The 13000-nt window shown below is 46.6% G+C and overlaps 1 long non-coding RNA gene and 1 other non-coding gene across 3 annotated transcripts in view; one reads left to right on the top strand and one right to left on the bottom strand.

Annotated features, from left to right (window-relative positions):
* Positions 1-3969, top strand: part of LOC125613915 — a 5194-nt gene extending 1225 nt beyond the window's left edge. For both annotated transcript variants that reach the window (XR_007344505.1, XR_007344504.1), the window contains exon 3: positions 3358-3969. This is a non-coding gene — a long non-coding RNA (uncharacterized LOC125613915). The remainder of the gene's footprint in view (positions 1-3357) is intronic.
* A 7742-nt stretch (positions 3970-11711) lies between these two features.
* LOC125613984 lies at positions 11712-11817 on the bottom strand. Its single transcript, XR_007344631.1, has one exon. It is a non-coding gene; the product is annotated as a U6 spliceosomal RNA (small nuclear RNA).
* Between the last annotated feature and the right edge of the window lie 1183 nt (positions 11818-13000).

Below are 13000 nucleotides of genomic sequence, written 5' to 3'. Positions count from 1 at the left end.
GTGGGGGGGGGGGGGAGGAGCAGGGTGAGGCAGCAAATGCCAGAGATGGCCAGGTGACTTGAGAGAATGCTCTGGGTGGCGTTTTGATGACGCAGAGATGACTGGCAAACCACATCAGCCTTGTCTTTCAGAGCCTTGCTGACCCCTCCTCCCTGTCCATTAGTCTCCAGCCAGAGGCCATGCCAAGCCTGCCAGGCCAGGGGCTGGAACATGGGCAGGAGAGAGCAAGAGGAGGACCCTGGCTCTCCTGACCCCTAGACTAAATGTATGGACTCTGGCCCAGGGCCCAGAGCAGAAGGGAACAGATGAAGGTTTTTGTATGCAGGGCAGGGAGTGGGAATAGCTGAAGGTTGCTGTTTGCCCTGGCAGGCCAGGAGCTGGGCATGGACTGGCTTCCCTGCCCCCTCCCCTTCACTTAACACCATTAACTAATCATTCTCTTCTCTGGCAGCCTGAAAACACAGCCAGCTAACCACCAAGGACAGTCAGTTCTGAATTCTTCTTCCGCCCTTAGGAGACAGAAGGGGGGTGTTAGGGGGGTTGGAAGAGTCATCTCTGCAGTGAAAGAGAAATGAGATTAGAGCCCAGGGGTGACATCTCCTCCCCTGCATGGCCCCAGCAAACAAACGTATGTCCTAGGAAAAGTCCATTAGGGAGTGAGTGGGAGAGGTCAAGGGACAGACAACATAGGGATGGTTCCACAAGAGGGTCACTTTGGGATTACAAACCAAAGAGGGGTCAGGACTTTGGAGAGGATTCAGAGGCCAATGGAAACAGGAAGGACAGGAACAAAGTCAGGAGTGCAGGGCAGGTGGATGGTATCACTCCCGGCTCCTCTAAGACGCCAGAGGATACAGCTTTGGCAGCAACAGAACTTCCAGGACTGAGACTCAGCACACAGGGATATGGAGGAGAAGGCAGGGGAGGAGATGGAGGAGAAAGGGGCAGAGATGGGCCTTCCACCCCAGCAGAGACTCATGCACTCAAGGAAAAACCCTTGTCAAGGGTAGATAGGTCAAGGGTAGAAGAATAGGTCTCCCTGGCTGGGGGCTGGGGGTGGGGTAGAGTCCTAATTCTTTGCCTCACTTCCCTCCAGGAAGTGGGGCTAGGACTGCAGCTTTTCTCCACCTCCATGGTAGACCTAGGCTCCTGAGATGAGGGGGCTCTCTCCGTGCAGAATGCCTTTGGGTGCCTCTCTAGTATAGGTCTGATAAATAAGATGGAGAAACTGAAGCTGGGTGAGGGAGGTAGCCTCCTGGGCAAGTGGGACTTTCCATCCATTATAAGGAAAAGTGGGGAAGAGTAGAGTTGGAGGCAAAGAGACAAAGTCACTCCACCAGCACCTTGTGGGGAGATTGGCCCCAGAGTTCTCTCCCAGCTAACTTTTGCTTAGTGGGCACAGTGGCTTCCGAATGAATACACCTTCTGGTCCAGGAACCTTAACCAGAAGGATGTGACAAAGGCAGGCTGGGCTGAGGAAGGAAGCTGATAAAGACGAATTTGCAGCTGCCATGAGAAGGAGATGGGGGCGGAAGGGGTGGCCTAGCAATCTTGGCAACAATGGAGGTCGGGGAACCCCCTAGAAGATAGAAACTGGCCTGGGTCTTGGAGGGAATGCAGGAAACTTTCCAGATTTTTTTTATGGGGGGGGGGGTTCTGATTGAGAGGAGATTGTGCTGTGAGTGAAAAACAGGGTGGGAGGAGGGTGGGGGACAGTAGCTGCCTAAGACATCTTTGGGCCTGCAAACCGGATACTGGGGGTGGGCTGGTGGAAGATGTGGGGGAAGAGATTGAATGGGGGGAAGCCGCCCCGCTCCCTCCGGACATTCATGTCCTTCGCACCTGACCTAGGGCAGGAGGAAGGAGGTGCAGTCTGGATGGAGGTGCACCCCAGCAGCACTGGTGGCTTTCTGGGGGGACGGGAGGGGTTATTTTTAAACTTGGAAAAACCGTGAGTTCATCTCCACCCTGGAGGCGGCAAAGGCCCCATTGTGTAGGGGTCCAGAGAAGGGGGAGGCTGAAGCGGGGCAGTGGCACAAAGGCGAGGATTATGTTGGAGCAGGCTAGGGGAGCACAGGGTGGGGGAGGGGCATCGTCGTCACAGCTGGCCTACTGAACTCTGGGGTCGGGCCAGGCTGGAGCTTGGGCTTAGACCAGTGGGGAGGCGAATTCCACCCTCACAAAGCCCCTGTTGGGGAGTTGGGGTCTCCCACATCCGACATCCGGTGGTTCATCCTGGGGAAGGGGCTGATGGTGGGATTCCCACTGCCTGGCTTTCCCAGGGACTGCAGGGTCTGTTCTCAGGCTCCCGGCATTCCGGGGACTCCCCTGGGAGCTACTGGCCTCTCAGTCCCTTCACTGCCGGGTGGGGGCAGGAAAAAGAGGATGTGGATGCAACATCTTCCTGGGGACTAGGAACCCTTAAGCCAGACAGTAGTGGGTGGGTCGGGCATTTGAAGCGGTCCCAGCCCTCCCATCCCAGCCCCCTGATCTGCTGGACCCTTAGACCAAGGCTGGCCCGCATGTCCCCTCAGATCCCAGGGCTTTCTTCGCCTAGGACAGCCCACCTGCTCGACCGCAGCCCCCAGCACCCAGGACCTCCTCCCGGGGATCCAGCCCTGGCTGGAGGGCGCCGGTATAGGCTCCTCTGCGCGCCCCAGGAGCCCTACTCCGGAGGTCCAGCCGGCGGCGCCTGGGGGCGGGGCATCCGGCCTCGCACCAACCCAAACATTACCATAAATGCTCAGGCTGCAGCCTCGGGCCGCGCCGTGCCTGGCGGGGTTGGGGGGGCGGCCTGGGAGCCCTCCTGGAGCCCTTTATCCGGTCCTTTGGCCCATCCCTGTGCGGCCGTCAGAGGTGATTCAATCTGTCCTGTCACCCCCTCTCCAAAGTGGGGTGGGTGCGGGGGAGGCCGGGAGAGAACTATCTGGATGGGCAGTGGGCTGTGATCCCAGGACAGAGTCTCCAGGCAGGATTTCAGCATCCGCGCAGAGTTGAGGGCTCTGCGGGACCCACTCCTATCAGGGTCTCAGTACTCTGACCTCTGAACTCTAGATCCCCTCTTATTTCCCGGTGCCCGACCTAAACTTGGAGAGTGAGGAATGATGGGGGCGGGCCAGGATGCTGGGAGTTTACACCTCTCCCCTTCTGGGAAGTTCACATCCGGTCCCCAAAATACCACCACGCAGGGAGAGGAATGTCCCCAGAGGGCTGTTTAAGTTTGACTTTGAGTTGTCCCTGAGAAAAGGCCAGCTGATGTACAGTTGGGGAGGCTGTGGGAAACCTGGGAGTGCCATATTCTGGGTCCCCTGGTCCTATCCTCTCTGAAGAATACTTGTGCATTTCTTTTGACCTTAGCTTTAAGCCAGGAGATCGCATTGGAGGAGGGGGGTCTGGAAGCCCCCCTGTAGCTGCCCAGGCTCCGGCCTGCTCTCTCCCTGGACCTGGCACCCCAGTGGCTGGGGCCCTCTAGGGAATATGAAAAGTGGAGAGGACACAGGATTTGGACACAACCGTGGCTGTACTCTCTCACTGGCACCATCCCTTCACATGCCTGTCACATTGGAAACTGCTCCATCAACTATGGTCTCAAAACAGCATGAAAGAACTGATGATTTTGCTACCAACTTAATGGGTCTCCTGTAAGTAAACTCACTGGGACTCTTCAGAGGGAACACAGCAGTGCGCTGACCCAAGGGAAGAAACTATGCATATCTCAGGGCCTATCTCATCTTTGCGCGTGCTTTACAGCTTAGACCTGTTCCTTAGGGTCATTTTCATGACCAGTACTTTATCTTGCTATTTACAGCAAAAAATGAGGAAATGGGAAACACAAAGAGTTACACGTACCTTGCTGATCATGGTGGTGAATGTCTGTAATCCCAGAGACTCAGGAGGCTGAGGCAAGAGGATTACAAGTTCCAAGCCAGCCTTAACAATTTAGCAATGCCGGACTGGGGATGTGGCTCAAGCGGTGGCGTGCTCGCCTGGCATGCGTGCAGCCCGGGTTCGATCCTCGGCACCACATGCAAGCAAACATGTTGTGTCCGCCGAAAAAACTAAAAAATAAATATTGGAATTCTCTCTCTCAAAAAAAAAAAAATTAGCAATGCCCTAAGTGACTTACTGACACTCTCCTGTCTCAATAAAAAATAAAAAGGGTTGAAGATGTAGCTCAGAGATAAAGTGCCACTGGGTTCAATCTCCCCAATACAAAAGAAAGAGAGTTACATGACCTAAAGTTACATAGGCAGTGAGTGATGGAATTACATTTTAAAAGTTATAGTTAGGCTGGGGTGTAGCTACAAAGCTCTAGGTGCAATCATAGCACTTAAAATGCACATAACACAGAATTTACAATTTTAAGCATCTTTAAGAGTACAATTCAGTAGTATTAAGTACATTCACAGTGTTGTGCAACTATCTCTACTATCTAGCTTCAGATTTTTTTTTTTTTTTTTTTGGTACTGGGGTGGTGGAACCCTGGCCTCCATCATACTAAGTATGTGCTCTATCCCTGAGTGACACCCCAACCCCAGAATTTTTTCATCACCTCAAGGAACTTAAATTTGAAGGAAGATTTATCTAGCTCCAAACCCGTGCACTATGTCTGTAGTTTTTATAGCTTGATGAAGAGCTGGATCCTGTGGCATAAACAGGAAGTGCAAAAGGGATTCAGAAAGGGAGTGTTAATGTAGACTTTGGGCTCCCTCCACTAACTAGGAAAGTCTTTGGAATGTGGAAGTTTCAATGAGAGGTCAGGTTCAGAGAGAGGAGGAGCAAGGGCTTGACATTCTGGGCAGGGAAAATGGTACAAGTAAAGAAAGAGGGATGGGAGCAGAGAAAGGGAGGGACACTTTCAGTGATGACTGCAGAAATTTCTGTACAGGTGGAGTTTCAGAGAGGCATCAGCCTTCAGAAGATGGAGATGGCAGGAGGCTCAGGGACTTGTTTTGAATTGAAACCCTCTACTTTTATTTTAATCATGTTTACTTGGAGGCTCCACCAAAATTCTACCCATCTTGACACCACCATTGTGCAGACGGTCAGTGCTCAGTGAAGAGTGGTGAACTAGAAATTCGACAGGACATAGCTGTCACCAGCATGAATCCACAAATTACTGATAGCATGCTGTCCTATCACCTCTGTTTACAGATGTTGCTTGCTTATGAGGTTTAAAGACTGAAGCCCCACAGGCATGGTGACTTAGGCAGGAGAATCTCAAGTTCAAGGCCAGCTTCAGCAATATAGTAAGGCCCTGAGCCACATAGTGAGACCCTGTCTCAAAATAAAAAATAGAAAGGACTTGGGGATGTAGCTCAGTGGTTAAAGCGCCCTGGGTTCAACCCCCAGTACTCACCTGTGCACAGACACACAAAAAGAATGATTCCTCTGATTCCCAGAACCACATGCTTCAACTGTCATCCATGTGACCACAGAGCTGTCACTTCCTGAGAGGACCTCCAAGTGAGTTCCATATAGTTCTGGCATTGTGGTGACACCCTGGATGGATGACCTTGGATTCATTACAATGATCCAGTGAGGTGGCATACTGATCCCTGGAAATCTCCCTTGTGAAAGCTCTAATGACAGCATGCATGCCACACCCCCATCACCCAGCCTAGTACACACCCAAACCCCAGTCCTGCCAGGGAGAAGGTGCCTTTATAGCATGAACTCCTTTACTCCATTCATTCATTGGCCCTTGAATAAAATGTCCTGCCTGCTCCCGGGACTGTTTGGTTATTTATATGCAGTATTGAGCAGAAAAGAGGGTGCATGTGTGTGGAAGCTCCAGCAGAGGAGGCAGAGTTAGGACATGGGGAAGAGCTTGGATCTTAAAATAGGTTAGGCAGTGCTGGGGACATAGCTCAGTGTAAAGTATTTGCCTAGCATGTGAAAGGCCTTGTGTTCAATCTGCAGCACTGCCAAGAAGAAGAAGAAGAAAAGAAGTTAGGCAACAGAGAGCCATTGCAGGTTCTTGAGCAATGACCACATGGTGTGATGAAATTGGGATTTAAGTTTACAATGGTTTCTCCATTTCTTCCCGGCCTGGGAGCGCCCCCTGGTGCCCCTAGGTTTTTTTTTTTTTTTTTTTTTTAATTAAAAAATTTTATTGATGTATTTAGTGAGAGTCATTGTTACGTGTTCATACATGCACATGATCTAATAAGACACTTTGGTCAGTATAATTCTCCGGTGTTTCCCTTCTTCCTCCCCTCCTCCCTCCCTTTGGCCCCTTTCCTCTACTGGTCTCCCTTTGATTTTCAGGAGGTGCCCTGCCCCCCATAACTTTCTTTCCCTTTTCCTCTCTAGCTTCCACAATGAGAGAAAACATACAACCCTTGACTGATAATGGTCTCAAGTTCCATTCGTTTACCTGCCAATGACATAATTTCATTCTCTTTTGTAGCTGAATAAAACTCCATTGTGTATATATACACCATATTTTCTTTATTCATTCATCCACTGACATACACGTAGGCTGGGTACGCATATATCTGTATAGTGTGATGACTTGAATTCTTTAGGATAAATACCGAAGAATGGGATAGCTGGGTTATATGTGATTCCATGCCTAGTCTTTTGAGGAACCTCCATACTGATTTCCATAATGGTTGCACTAATTTACAATTCCACCAACAGCATGAAAGTTCTCTACCCCTCTATAATGGCATCCCTAGTTTGAATTGTTCCCTCATCAGATATGGAATAGGTGGAAAGATAGGGAGCCGATTGAATTGCAAAGCTGGGCTCTTGGAGGTAATGTGTAGATAGAGACCTTTGAGAGTAAAGAGAGATTGCACCATAGAATTTCCTTCTCTCTTTGTCATAATTACTGTGTCTGTTGTGCTTTGGAAACTAGCACAGAAGTCAGGTAAGCTAGGGACTGAAGATGGATGATATTAGAAAGGTCCATGTGTTTAAGAAACAGGCACTCTCATTAGGAGGACAGGCAAGTACTATAATATTATACTACAAAGCACCAAGAACCAGGATGCAAGTATGCACATAGAACAGTTACTTGGAGCCAGGTTCAACGGTATACTCCTGTAATGCCAGAGACTGGGGAGGCTGAGGCAGGAAGATCACATGTTTGAGACCAGCCTCTCAAATTAGCAAGACCCTCAGCAACTTAGTGAGACCCTGTCTCAAATAAAATAAAAAGGACTGGGGTAAAGCACTCCTGGGTTCAGTCCCTAGTACCAAATTAATAACAACAACAAAAGGGCTAGGGATGTAGTCCAGTACTAAAATGCACCTGGGTTCAATCCTTAATATTAAAACATCAATTCTCAATATTAAAACAAAAAATATTAAAACAAAAATCCCAGTTACTTGGAGTTGTGAGTGTAGCTCCTGGAAGAGTTGACATCTAGCATCATTTTGTTTTTTGGTTTTTGGTGATTAGGATTGAACCCAGGGGCACTTACCATTGAACTGCATCTCTAGCCCTTTTAACTTAGAGACAGGGTCTTGCTAAATTGTGGAGGCTGCCTGAGCCTTCTGAGTACCTGGGATTACAGGCATTCACCACCATGCCTGGCTCCACCTACCCTCATTTTAAGGGATGAATTATAGGTAAGGAGCTGGACAGGTGTGGGGTGGGCTGAGTAGAGTGTGGCACAGCCTGCTCTGTGCAGGGGACTGTTAGCAGTTAATTCAAAACCCACAAGGGAGGAAAAAGGTTAGTCAGATTTACAAACCGTAATTTTTTTTTTCAGTTCTGGGGATTGAAACTAGGGTTGTTTTACCACTGAGCTGCCTCCCCAGTCCTTTTTATTTATTTCTTAAAAATTTAAGACAGGGTATAGGCAAATTGCTGAGGCTGGCCTTGAACTCACCTTTCTCTGCCTCCCCAGTCACTGGGATTACTGGCCTCTGCCACAGCCCTGGGAAATAATGATGAATTATTAACGGCAATAGAGTGTGTATGAATGGTTTTAAGCAAGAGCGCAATCAGAAGCCAGTTTAAATGCATTAGAATTCAGACTCCAGGAGGAACAGAAATAAAGGTCTTCTTTCGAAGATTCCATTTCCCTTGTAAATCCCAAAGGATCAATCCTGTCTGGGGAGGCTGTCTCCTACACACAAGATGTGGCTCTCTTTTAACCTTGTTACCCTCATGTGACTGAGTTCCTCCTGGCAGCCTCTCCTTCCCACATCCAGCTTCAAGTGGGACACAACATTTCTCTGAGGTTTCTAAAAATAATCCTTGCATCAGTTCTAGCTATGGAGTACTATGCAGCTGTCAAAAGAATAAGGACAATCTCTGCACTGGAGATGATTGTCAGGAAGTTTTTTTGTTTTGTTTTATTTGCATTTGTGGGAATTAAACTCGGGGCATCCCAAATGTGAGTCAAGTGCTCTCCTGAGACCAACCTACTTCCTAGCCCCCCGCCTTTTAAATATTTTTTAGTTGTCACTGGACCTTTATTTAATTAATTAATTTATATGCAGTGCTGAGAATCAAACCCAGTGCCTCACACATGCTAAGTGAGTTCTCTATCACTGAGTCACAACCCCAGTCCCCCAGGCCTTTTTAAGTTAAAAAAAATTTTTTTTTCATCAGTACTGGGGACTAAATCCAGGAGCAATCTACAACTGAACTATATCCCCTGCCTTTTATTTTTTTTTTATTTTTAGATGGGTTATCTCTAAATTTCCAAGGTTGATTTAAAACTTGAGATCCTCCCACTTCAGCTTCCAGAGTTACAGGTGTGCACCACTGTGCTAAGCCAGGAGATATTTTTCAACTAAAAAACTAGAGCTAGGTCTAGGGCTGGGGCTCAGCGGTAGAGCGCTCACCTAGCATGTGTGGTGAGCTATGTACCTATGATAATGTCCAGAATCCAAAGTACTCAGAAAGCAACTTTTTTTTGTTTTGGAACTGGAATTGAACCCAGGGGCACTTAACCACTGAGTGACATCAAGACATCTCTAGCTCCCTCCCCCCACTTTAAAAAATATTTTTTTTCAGTTGTAATTGGACACAATACCTTTATTTTATTTATTTATCTTTGTGTGGTGCTGAGGCTTGAACCCAGTGCCTTGTACACACTAGGCGAGCGCTCTACTGCTGAGCCACAACCCTAGCACCCCCTAGCCCTTTTAAAAATATTTTATTTCGAGACAGGGTCTCACTGAGTTGCTTAGGGCCTCGCTAAATTGCTGAGGCTGGGTTTGAATTGGTGATCCTCCTGCCTCAGCCTCCCTAGCCACTGGGATTACAGGCGTGCTCCATAGGAACTCTTGCAAGGCTAGCGGGAATACAAAGATACAGCCACTGTGACAGTTTGATAGTTTCTTACACTTCCAACAACGCTTGTATTCCTTTGATATTTACCCAAATGAGTTGAAAACGTGTCTACTCAGGACCCCTCCCAGGGGCACGTGCCCTCCAGTCTCTGCCACTGTGTGCCTGTCACACTTCAGGCAGTCCTGCCCTAACTGCTGGACAAGGCACTGCTGCCCCTGAAGCAGGAGTTTCAGGCCAATGGTGACAGTGTGTAGCCCTCCCAGGGTGTTCTAGTGTCCAGTGGGTGGGGCAGGGCCACATCCCTGGATTCATTGCCACATGGCTACCCTAACTGAGCAATCAATATTGATTGCCACTTGATTTTTTTTAAATTTATATTTCTTTTTTTTATTTATTTTTTATTATTAGTTGTTCAAAACATTACAAAGCTCTTGAAATATCATATATAAATTTATATTTCTATTTAAAAAAATTTTTAGTTATACATGGGCACAATATCTTTATTTTGTTTATTTATTTTTATGTGGTGCTGAGGATCGAACCCAGGGTCTCACATGTGAGAGGCGAGTGCTCTACCGCTGAGCCACAACCCCAGCTCCAATTGCCACTTGATTTTAAAAAAGTAAAATAACCAAACTTAGTTGTTGTTTTTTTTTTTGTTATTCTTTTTTCTTTCTTTTTTTTTTTGGTCTGGGGATTTAACCCAGGGGTGCTTAACCGCGGAGCTATATCCCCAACCCTTTTTATTTTTCATTTTATTTTGAGACAGAGTCTCACTAAGTAGCTGAGGGTCGCATTAAGTTGCTGAGACTGGCCACAGACTTGTGATCCTCCTGACTCAGCCTCTTGAGTCTCTGGGATTATAGGTGTGTGCTACCACACCTGGCTATAGTTTGGTTTTGAAATGGGGTCTTGCTGGGTTTCCAGGCTGGTTTCAAGCAATCCTCCTACCTCAGCGGAGGCAGATGCTTGTTAGACTTTTGTCAATATTATTTACAATAAGCAACAGCCCATTTTGAATAGCTGCAGGTAATGCACATTCAAGAGTAATTTCTTTGTCCACTTGAAACCATTATTTGCTCCTTATTTGCCACTCTTGTTGTCTTGCTTCACTCTTCTTGCTTTAGTTTCTTTTCTTTTTTGATACCAGAAATTGAACCTTTTATCTTGAGACAGGGTCTCACTGTGTTGCTTAGGCTGAGTCTAGCTTGAACTCGAGATCTTCCTGTCTCAGTCTCCTGAGCTGCTGGGATTACAGGTGTGCACCACCACGTCTAGCCTGCTTTAGTTTCTTGTCTAAATAAATCTACTTGTTTTAGCAACATGTAGCCAGCATTCCATCATGTATCCAAGAGAGTTGTAAAGTCAAATTTGATATGGATTTTTTCCAAGATGTTTCATTTTGAGCTGTTCCTGAACATTCCATTATAATCTTTTTATTAACCAAAGAATGTTAACAGTATCAGCACAGTTAGGCTGGGTTTCCTGACAAGTTCAACTATGTGCTATAGAGGACACATGGCCCCCAAAATGCTTCTGGATATTTGGCTAAGATTCTGACTTGTTCACCTTAACTATTTATTTATAGTTCTGGGGATTGAATTCAGGGACTCACGTATTCTAGGCAAGTGTTATACCATTGAACTCTACCCCAGCACTTTTTTAAAAAAATATTTATTTTTTAGTTTTCGACAGACACAACATCTTTGTTTGTACGTGGTGCTGAGGATCGAACCCGGCCGCATGCATGCCAGGCAAGTGCGCTACAGCTTGAGCCACATCCCCAGCCCAACCCCAGCACTTTTTAAATTTTATTTTGAGACAGGGTCTTGCTAAGTTGCCAAGGCTGGACTCAAACTTGTGATCTTCCTGCTCAGTCTTCCCATAGCTTTCCAAGCAGCTGGGGTTACAGGTGTGTGCTATCATGCCTTGCCGCAGTCTGGCTGGGCACACAATCACGAGCCACCACACAGCTTGTAGATTCAAACAGCAATTCTTTATTCCCGAACTCACACCAGCCGTCTACAATCACGTTCTGGGGAAATCCACGTTCTCTGCCCAAATCCACGTTCTCTGCCCAAATTCACCTCCACTGGGCATCTGTCTCCCAAAAATACTGTCTGAATCCCGTNTGGCCCACACAGCAAACACAGGTACTTTTTTTTTTTTTTTTTTTTTTTAAGGAGAGAGAGAGAGAATCTTTTTTGTAGATGGACTAGGTGAGTGCTCTTCCTCTGAGCCACAATCCCAGCCCCCCAGCTCTTTTTATATTTAAATGTTTTTCATAGTATGGCTAATTTTATTAAGGGATACATTTCCTTACACACACATTTACCCCTATGTATCAACATACTTTGTCATGTGACCTCATAGATTCCTTTATGTGCATGTTCCCACCCCTCAACTTTTGGATAAGCATGAAATTTGCTTAGGGCAATGGAATGTTATTGGGAAAAATATGGAATGCTTCACGAATTTCGTGTCATTCTTGCTTAGGGGCCATGCAAATCTTCTCTGTGTTGTCCCAATTTTAGTATATGTGCTGCCGAAGTGAGCACTTTATGTTTAATTTTGAGACTGGGTCTTGCTAAGTTGATAAGGCTGGCCTTGCTGGCCTTGAACATGTCATCCTCCTCCTCAGTTTCCTGAGTTGCTCAGATTACAGGTGTGTGCCATCACACCAGACAGTTTTATCTATTTTCTTATCTAATTACTTCTGATCTCTTAAAATATTCTTGGTACAACCTACTGACCTTTGTGGCATTTGGAATCAGTGACATCGTGTTTCTAGGACATGGCTTCTGAGATGTGTGGAAGCGCTTCTCTGGGCGTGAACCATGTTATTACCAGAGATGATGTTTTTAGAGTCACAGGCTCTTCTGTACCAATGCCTAGTTCTGGGTCCTGATCTACAGAGGAAGCCATGTGTTCTAATTTTTTTTTTTTGCACTGGGGATTAAACCCAGGGGTGCTTTACCACTGGGCCACATCCCCACCCCCACCTTTTTATTTTTTATTTTGAGACAGAGTCTCACTAAGACACTGAGAGTCTCATTAAATTCCTGAGGCTGGCCTTCAACTTGTGATCCTCCTGCCTCAGCCTCCTGAGCCACTGAGATTGTGGGTGTGCACCACCGCTTCCAGCAGTCTTGTGTTCTTTTATGAAGACATTTTTAGTATGTTTGTGATGTTGTGGGGTCCTCTAAAGCTTGGGTGCTACTGGAAGGATTCAGCATGGAAGGGGCCAGAATGAAAGTGTTCCTGTGATAGGGCTGGGGATGTGGCTCAAGCGGTAGCGCGCTCGCCTGGCATGTGTTCAGCCCAGGTTCGATCCTCAGCACCACATACACAAAGATGTTGTGTCTGCCGATAACTAAAAAATAAATATTAAAAAATTATCTCTCTCTCTCTTTAAAAAAAAAAAGTGTTCCTGTGAGTGTACCTTTATAGTATAGTTTTGACTTCGGGACCCTGAAAATTATCTGAATAATTTAAAAACAAAATTAAATTAAAAAACAATTCAACTCTAAAACCACTCCAGTAATATAGATTTTTACTGAAAGGACAGTGAAGAAATATACACATAACAGCACAAAACTCCTAAATTAGACATTCTTTCCTGGCTTTACCCAATCTATCTCTTTTTTTTAAAAATATTTTTTTGTTTGTTTGTTTTTGGTAGACACAACATCTTTGTTTGTATGTGGTGCTGAGGATCGAACCCAGGCCACACGCATGCCA

The sequence above is a fragment of the Marmota marmota genome, unplaced genomic scaffold (genome assembly GCF_001458135.2).
Source record: "Marmota marmota marmota unplaced genomic scaffold, marMar, whole genome shotgun sequence".
Lineage (NCBI taxonomy): Eukaryota > Metazoa > Chordata > Mammalia > Rodentia > Sciuridae > Marmota > Marmota marmota.
This window is presented reverse-complemented; position numbering and strand designations above follow the sequence as displayed.